At 30.5% G+C, this 10,171-nt stretch overlaps 1 long non-coding RNA gene across 1 annotated transcript; it reads left to right on the forward strand.

Moving 5' to 3' along the window:
* Positions 1–1,051: 1,051 nt before the first annotated feature.
* Positions 1,052–2,059, forward strand: LOC115880041. Its single transcript, XR_004049791.1, has 3 exons — positions 1,052–1,199; positions 1,393–1,515; positions 1,586–2,059. It is a non-coding gene; the product is annotated as an uncharacterized LOC115880041 (long non-coding RNA).
* Positions 2,060–10,171: the final 8,112 nt, after the last annotated feature.

Below are 10,171 nucleotides of genomic sequence, written 5' to 3' on the forward strand. Positions count from 1 at the left end.
TAAAACAACAAAATAAAATATACGTGTTTAAGAGTTTTTCCGAAAAACTCACCGGTTTTTAAATAAAAAAATATTCTAAAATTTGAGGGGTTGTTTCACCCCCTTAGAATTCGAGTTTCGAAAAATCCTTTCTTATCGAACCTCTACACCCTAAAGTCAATCCGTTTTCCAAAAATCAGCTTTTTACGTCAAGCGCTTTAAGCAGGATCGTGATTAATCAATGACCACATTTTTCGAAACACCCTGTATACATTTTTAAAAAATCTTAAAATATTTAAAAAAACAAAATAAAATATACGTGTTTAAGAATTTTTTCGGAAACTTGACCGTTTTTTAAATAAAAAAATATTGTAATATTTGAGAGGTGGTTTCACCCTCTTGGAACTGGAATTTCGAAAAATCCCTTCTTATCGAACCTCTACACCCTAGAATCAACCTGTATGCCAAAATTGAGCTTCTTAAGTTGAGTGGTTTGAGCAGGATCCTGATTAATCAGTATGTCAGTCACTTAAGGGTTTTTATATAGTAGCACAGATAACACATAATCCAGATGGCTCCTTACGTGTTAAAAATTGTCACCCTAATTTCACTCCAATTTGGAAAAATATTGGAGTGACGTTTGAATAATCTGAAATTTTAGATTTCTTTTCTCACTTTTTGGGAGGTTTTGCTTCTTTTGCACAGATGTCGCTTGCACTTCAGTTGCGTGGTTGCCAAACGTTATATCGAAATATATTTCATTTCATTATGAATATATAAATTAAAAGGTATACCAAATTAAAAATTATGTAATTTATAAACATGAAATAGATATGTTAAATTAATATATAAATATTTAACTTAATACGTTCATTATTATTTTATTAATTTATCGTCACATGTCATTTACCAGTTGCCTAATTACGAAAAGTTTCATATGACATTAACCTCAAAAATGATCTTTGAAAACAAACAACAAACAGAGCAACAAATCAACAAATAACTACATAATGACTGATAATGATAAGTGATAATAATAACTTTAATGATATGAAGACTGATGAAGGTAATTATAAACATTATTTTGAGTTTGTTTAATAAAATATAGGATACAATATAACTAAGCAAAATCAAACAGTTTTAGACAACCAATACAAGATTTAGAACTTGACATCGTGATAAACAAATTGTACATTCAGGAACTCGTTTAAATATTATAGGTAAATAATATTTTCACAAAACTAAACATTTTAGCATAAAATCACAGGTAATATATAGAATATTACCTATGATAAAATGTTAAATACTGATGTATATTTATTCTAATCACATTTAAATTTAAACTCAAAATTTTCATAAAAAGAAAATGATAATTTTTCGTAAATATAAAGTAAATAATATTACATATTTCAGGTTGATTGACGAATACTCTACAGTTGATTAGAGCCCATGATGATGCGAAGATAATTAATATCACCTAACTTCAAGAAACCAGCATAAAAAAGTTTACATTCATAACTCATCTAACCATTATAGGTAATAATTTACAAAATTAGCCATTTTTGATTATAATATTAAGGTACTTAGGTACATTTTTATCTTCTAGATCAGTAATGTCGTCATAATTTAAATGAACTCACAGATAGCAATGGGGCACTGCACCGAAGCAGTATTACAAAATATGTGAAATAAAACTGTAATACAAATTGCTCTATAAAATTTAATAGAAATAAATTTATTTATGAAAATTAAGTTATGAAGTTTTATTTTTCCTAGGAAAAAAATAACATTTATATTTTGATCAATTTAGAACATTACAGTTAAAAAAATATGTGTTAGAATAACATATTTTTAATAAAATTGCAGCTTTTAATTTTTATACTTTTTTGCTTTTATATCAATAAGAACTAACGTAAGGAACAATTCATATTTATACTATGAAAACACATGCATATTTTTTGATGTTTTTAAAACCAGTGAATGATGTTGAAATATACTACACCTATTATTCTTATTAACTAACTTTAATTACAAACTTACACATTATTGTCATTGGAAATAAATTAATTTGGATATTCTATTTGTTTAGAAACTTTTTTACCTATTGTAGTTTTTTTAAAACCTACTTGATTTAAAACAAAAAAATGTCACCTGTTGTGACAAAATAAGGTCTTTTTTACTAGAAAACAATCTAGTGAGCTTTTCTAATAATACTTTATTTGATATACCATATGATCGAAAAAACGGCGTCAGCGATGGCTATGAAATGAAGATCGCTGTCATTTTAAATGTAAATTTATATGGGAAATGTCATCGATTGCCATTTCCCAGCCAACTGGACGCCGTTTTTTTTTCGATCATACGGTATAATATGTATTCCCATCTGTTAATCTTTTTATTTTAAGGAAGATTTAGGAAGGGTAGCTTAAAACATGTTTGTCAATCAATTATCTTTATATGTCGTTTGTAAAAATATTTTACAGTAGTAGAAAATAAAACTGTTTTTAAGGCGAACAGCTTCTTTGCTAAAATATTTTTTTGGTCCCAATACATAATGATTTACATTTTTTTTAACCTCAAATAATGAATTTAATGGAAAAATTGCAAGTCATAAAAACGTTCTAAATATACAAATCTATCCATTTTTTCCATATCGTTGCTCCAGTTTTTTGTCAAATTAACGAATATTAGAAATAGTTTATTTCAACCTCTTCAGCTTATTTTAAAAATGTTGACAAATAACAAAGAATACACCCCTTAAAGTTTCGCATTTGTCTTGATATACTCTGTATAAGACAACAGTAAATAACTTGTAATATAACTTCGAAATATAAATTTGAAATTAAAATAATGATTTGTTATAGTGATTTACGTTTTATTAATTTTGATTTTTTTTTCTTAAATTTAATTTAAAAGTGATTTACGTTATTTATTAATTGAAACGTTTAAAATTTGAATATACGTTCAAAATTTTTTTTTACAATAAATTTGTTTATGATAAATAATTTTATAATAAAAATATGACCGAATTTCCTGGAAAGTTTGCCAAATTTGTACATATGAAAACCTAGCTTTGAACATACCGTACGATAGAAAAAAAAGGCATGGGAGTGGGCTTGGAAATGAAGATCGCTGTCGTTTAATAGGTATGTAAAATTATATGATAAATCTTATCGATTGTCACTTCCAAATCAACATGACATGCATCTGTACATCATTAATCTCACGACTAGAGTTTCCTGAAATCCCGAACTCCCAAGATCCCGGCGGCGTGTATGTTTATCTCGAAATCCCGATATTAAATTCCGGGATCCCGAAAATCCCATAAAATTTAAATGTCCAATCTAAAATGATTCGACTTTATACACCTTTCAAAGATCAACAAAACAAAATAAAATTCATATTTAGTAAGTAAAAAATGCAGTTTCAGACAATAGTTTGGTTTGGTTTGGTCGAGTTTTGTTAACACTGTCTAGTCTGGGCTTTTTATTTGATATATGTTAATCAAATAAAAAAGCCCAGACTAGATAAAATCAGGAGCTAACTAATAGAATCATATCAATTCTCTCTGATGTAGGATAAGTTTCTATTTTCGGAAAATTTTTTAGATTTTTTTTTGTTTCAACTGACGAACTGACACAAAATGATAACTAGTTGCTAAAGTTGAACTAATTTGACAGCTATGTTGAAGTAACGTCAGACATATCACAGCCACCCTAGATTTTATCAAATAATAAAGATCTATACCCATAAAGTTTATGGGTCAGGTTTTAATTTGATTTAAAGTGCAATAGAGTAAATTCCAATTTAGGTAGTTTTTCTTGAAATTTAAAAATTGTTCTTCAAAATCTTAAGTAAGTCTAAAACCTTACATTTCAGTCATATACTGCCCTAATAAAACACACCTTTATTTTTCTCTTAGAATCTAAAAATTAATTAATAAAGGGGGTATTCCCTTACAAAAAAATACAAATTTGATGTGTAACTTTTTTTGGGGACACCCTGTAGAACTCTCTATATTTTTAAAACGTACGCAGAATTAACTTACATATGATCACAAAATTTCATTTCAATACGAATTGGTCGTTCTCCTTGGAGCCTCCGAGTCATATGAGAGGCGCCACCCTGTATAATTTTTATATAGTTGCACTTTAATAAATTGTTAGTTAAAACTAACAGTCCTACGAGTGTGGAATTTTGTACAGGTGGATTTTGGACATTCATCTCTTAAGAGAGTGAAATAAGGGATGAAAATTTGTACAAACATTTGTTAAAATCGGGTTTAGAAGTATGAAATTCTGTTTGTTCCTTATGTAACGTAATTTAGTAATAACAAGCAATTTTTTTTCAGAACGTCCACACCTCATTTCACCCCGTTAGAGGGCGAATTTCCAAAAATTGTTCCTGAGTGCTAAATTACGTTACATAAGGAACGTCTGCGCAAAATTTCATACTTCCAAAACCGATTTTAATGAATTTTTGTACAATTTTCATCCCTTAATTCTTATGGGGCGAATGCCTAAAATTCGCTTCTGAGTACTCACTTTCATCACTTGAGGAACCTCTGTGCAAATTTTCATACTTCTAGGACAGATTTTTTTCAGAAAGTTCACCCCTCATTTCACCCCCTTAGAGGGAAAATTTCGAAAAATTGCTTCTTAGTGCTAAATTACCTTATATAAGGAACGTCTGCGAACAATTTTATACTTCTAAAACCGATTTTAACAAATTTTTGTACATATTTTCATCCCTTATTTCTTAAGGGATGAATGCCCAAAATTCGCTTCTGAGTATAACTTTCATCACTTGATGAACCTCTGTGCAAATTTTCATACTTCTAGGACAGATTTTTTTTCAGAACGTTCACCCTTCATTTCACCCCCTTAGAGGGAAAATTTCCTAAAATTGCCTCTTAGTGCTAAATTAAGTTACATAAGGAACGTCTACGCAGAATTTCATACTTCTAAAACCGATTTTGACAAATTTTTATACCAATTTTCATCCCTTATTTCTTAGGGGATGAATGTCCAAAATTCGTTTCTGAGTACTCACTTTCGTCGCTTAATTAACAATTTCCAAATTTCAAACTCCTCGGACTAATTTTAAAAAAGTATACAAAATTTCACCCCCAGTTTCACCCCTTAGTAGAAGAATTTCCTAAAATCGCTTTGTATAATCGAACTGTTAAGTTACGCTACTTAAGGCACCTCTGTGCAAAATTTCGTAGTCCTAGGACATGCTTTTTTTTGTATACAAAAGTACCCCCCATATCACCCCCTTAACGAGCGAATTTCCAAAAATTGCCCCTTAGTGTTCAATTACGTCAGTCAAGGAGCACTCGTGAAAAATTTCATACTCTTAAACCAGATTTTAACAAATTTTTATGCAGCTTTTCATCCCTAATTTCACCCCCTTAGCGGTCGAATTTTCAAAAAATCCCTTCTTAGTGCTCATTTACATCACTTAAGGAACCTATGTGCCAAATTTTATTTATTACTATATAGATAACCTTTACCCTTATTTTCAGCTAATGAATATTAAGAGACAAATAATAAAAATAAAATCTAAATATAAATTTCATGGCTATAAATAGCATATATATGCATCTAGAAATTCTGACTTTCAAACATCCACTGCGACTAGTATTTTCATATCCAATTGTCTAGTATTAAAGTCCGAATATACATTTTCCCTGGGTTTTGACCGGGAATTTGCTTATAAATGTGAACAACCGGCTACGTGGCTTCACATCGCGTGGCCGTGGTGTGGCTCCAAATTCGTTCGTTTTAAAAATATTATTAGATTTGGCTATAGGCGCCCTCTGTGTCATTAATAGGGAACTGTCTCATCGAAAACATGCTGTTCCGTAAGCAATGGCCATCTGGATTATGTGTTATCTGTGATAGTAGTATAGATGATTTGTTTAGTCGGCTGTTTACGGTATCCTCAGATGGTGGCAGCACCGGCGGAGAATGCACCAAGCCTATACTAGTCGAAATTGTTCCCAGAGGAATACCCTGTAGCACAGAATATCTAGCTACGCAACAGAAAAATACTCGAAATGAAAGAGCTAAAATTGCACAAATAGAATACTAGATGGCGCGACAATGTCATAATCAGTAATAATCAGAATATAATTAGAAATTTTGAACTTTCGGTTTTGGATCGACGGCTCGTCGACTGCCTTGTAGCTCGGCTAAATATGCACAGTTGCCAGATTCAAAAAGACTTGAATTGGCATCCCATTCTTTTTATTGTGTATAATGCAGTATGTGTTTCTTTCTATTCTTCTTTTCTTGTCAGATACACTTATATTAATTATTCCTTTGGCTATTAAAATAGTTTTAAGTATATTATTACAAAACATATACATTTTAATATACACTATACCTTATAATGTTAACTAAGAAAATACCTTTAATTACTTTTAAAATTAATAATATACAGGGCGATTGATAGTGATATTTATTAATGCTGGAACGTTAGTAATGAAATATAAGTTTAATAATAATGGAAATAATTTATTAAAATGCAGTACAAAAAGTGTTAACTCACTAAAATATACTATAATAACAAATTTCTTCCGTTTGCCACGTTATTTATATAGATCTAGGTAGATTTTAAAAAGTGACACAGGTACAATTAATAATATATTAGTTCGGCATAAAAGTTGCTGTCACGACATCGAACAATAAATTAAAATTCGTAAAATAAATTAAAATTATTAATTAAAGAAATCTTTATAAAGAAACGCAAGTATACCAAATTTGGGCCCAATCGAACTCCAGGAAATTATATCATAATAGTGTACTATATTATGGTACCACTTGATATGCTTTAAGGTACCATAATATTGCAATGTCACAGAAGATCCGTAATATACCAAATTTAAGAACAATCGAACGCCATGAAATGGTATCGTAATATGGTACTATATTAAGGTACCACTTTATATATATCATAGTACAATCATATTACAATGTAACCGAAGATACGTAGTATACCAAGTTTAAGCCCAATCGAACGCCAGGAAATGGTATCGTAATATGGTGCTATATTAAGGTACCGCTTTATATGCATCATAGTACCATCATATTACAATGTCACCGAAAATACGTAGTATAATATAATAATATGAAGTTTAAGCCCAATCGAACGCCATGTACGTAATATAGTACTATATTTGGTACCAGTTGATATGCTTCATGGTACCATAATAATGCAATGTCATCAAAAATACGCAAGTATATATCAAATATGAGCTCAATCGAACGCCAGAAAATGATATTGAAATATGGTACTATATTAAGGTACCACTTTATATGCATCATAGTACCATCATATTACAATGTAACCGAAGATACGTAGTATAACAAGTTTAAGTCCAATCGAACGCCAGGAAATGGTATCGTAATATGGTACTATATTATGGTACCTCTTATTATGCTCCATGGTACCATAATATTACGTGAATAACATAGTGACATATCACCGAAGATACGTAGTATCCCAAATTTAAGCCCAATCGAACGCCATGTACAGAATATGGTACTATATTACGGTACCAGATAATATGCATCATAGTACCATCATATTACAATGTCACCGAAAATACGTAGTATACCAAGTTTAAGCCCTATTGCCGCCATGTACCTAATATTGCTATGTCATCAAATATGGTACTATAGAAGGTACCACTTTATATGCTCCATGGTACCATGATATTACAATGTCACTGAAGATATAGTATACCAAGTTTAAGCCCAATCGAACGCCATGTATCGTAATATAGTACTATATTATGGTGTCACTTGATATGCTTCTGAAAAAAACGGCGTCCAGTTGGCTGGAAAAGGACGATCGATGACATTTCCCATATAAATTTACATATAAAATGACAGTGATATTAATTTCATAGCTATCGCTAACGCCGTTTTTCCCGATTATACAATATGAACTTGGTATGAACACAATCGAACGTCAGGAAGTGGTATCATAATAGTAGAACAATACTTATTATATTGTCGCCGAATTACAATGAAAATTCAGGATTCAATTATACAATCAAACGTCAGGAAGTGATTGTAATTTAGCTCATAAGATTTAATTCCAACTAACATGGCAAACTGAAAAAAACAGCTCTGATCTATTTTAATATGTTTAAACGATGTAGCAAATTTGAAGGTAGGCTTTATCCGGAAGTATTACGATATGAATTACACAATGGCAACACTGCACAAAATTCTTTTAAATTTTGTTTGTAGAAAACTGTTTTCTTTTAAATTTATTGCCCTCTATTATGTAGTAGCGAAACTAGCACATCAAAATATCTGATTTGGAGACAGACTTTTAAAGCCTGTCTCCTTTTGCTACCTACAATTTTATACATGTAATGAGGCTTCTGTTACGTAGCTAGATATTCTGTGCCTGTAGGTATATTATCAAATCCAAAATATCCATTTTTAAACTGTATCAACATGTTAGAATCGTAGAGAGAAAAATAGAAATTAGAATTTATGCTTGAATTTGTGCACAAAATAGCTGAAAGACTGATTTTGGTTAATTTTTTCAGAGTAGTTACTATACGATTATTTTGTTTATAAAAAGTGGTACTTCTCACCTAAACACAATCTCAATTCACTAGTTAACAATTTTCGACAATTTTACTAGTAAAATACGAGGTAAAATATCTTACAGTCATATAATGTTTCAGCATCTCTACAATATAATGTTCATTACAAGGTTCGAGTAATAAGTATGTTTATTCAATAAAAAAAAATTATGATTGTTACTGGACTGTCACGGACTATAATTAATAACCACATCGAGAACCACATTTAGTTAAAATACTCTCTCTCTCTCTCCCTCTCTCTCTGTCTCATATACTTACTGATAATAGATAGATAGATAGATTAGATAGATAGATAGATTCATTTATTTGTTACGATTAACAAAAGTTACAAGAGCCCGCAGGCATGGAACATTGTAAAAATAGCAAAAAAAAACAAAACTTAAGACTTAATATAAAACACACATAAATACACTTAAATAAGGAAAAAAACTAGAATAACACTCGACAACAAAAAAATATAAAATGTATGTTTCGAAAATCATTGTTCAGTTTAAATAATAGTCTTTCTAACCATACTATATATATAGTATATACTATACTACAGTAGTAGCAACTAACTCAAAAGTCCCACTACATGACAATTACTACAAACAATAAATATGCTCACTAAAAAGTGAGATATGCGAATCGGAAAAAAAATCGGCCAAACTATAGTATGCCTTTTTGATTAAATAATCTTTTAGTACAGTTCTTATCTTTCCATGAGACATGGCCTGCAACTCTTCGGGGAAACTATTAAATATTTTTATAATCGAATACTCAGCATTCTTTTGTATATAAGTAAAATTGCATTTCCCAGGTACAAGATTATATCTATTTCTGGTATCATACCTGTGATCACTAACAAACCCTAAAAAAAGATCTCTATTACCGATCACAAACATATGGGCATCGTAAACATACATGCCTGTCAGCGTCAATATACCCTTCTCTACAAAAACACTCTTGCAACTTTCTAAACGGCTCATTCTAAATATATTACGAATACATCTTTTTTGTAGCAGAAAGATTCTATTACAGTTGAGGGTTGGAACCTTTGGTGTTACACAGCAAAATAAAAACACTAAATCACCACAATACACCGAAGAAAGATTCTACCTATATCAGTACAATTTCCCCAAATTACCAAGCCATATCTCATTTTAGATTGCACAAAAGCATAATAAGCTGTCAATGCAGCTTCTTCACCCACATTCTCCGAGACAATCCTCAAAGCAAAGCCCTGTCTTAATACCCCCTTTGCAACACCATCAACATGCGTTTTCCAATCCAATCTGCTGTCAATGACAACACCAAGCAGAGAAACGTTCTTAGTTGTAATAATTTCATCATTTTTATATTGAAGTGTAAACGCATTATCTGCTCTGTTACCAAAAGCTACACACTGCGTTTTAGATGTATTCATAGATAAACCCATTGATGAAAAATATTCTACCAATATATCACATGTTCTTTTAATTTTAGCTCTCATTAATTCTGCATTCACTGCATCAAAGATGTGTAATATTGTGTGAAAAGCTTTCCAGTGAATATAAATCTAATTAAAATCAACTATACATA

The sequence above is a fragment of the Sitophilus oryzae genome, unplaced genomic scaffold (assembly GCF_002938485.1).
Source record: "Sitophilus oryzae breed Bouriz unplaced genomic scaffold, Soryzae_2.0 scaffold_1614_pilon_pilon, whole genome shotgun sequence".
Classification (NCBI taxonomy): domain Eukaryota; kingdom Metazoa; phylum Arthropoda; class Insecta; order Coleoptera; family Curculionidae; genus Sitophilus; species Sitophilus oryzae.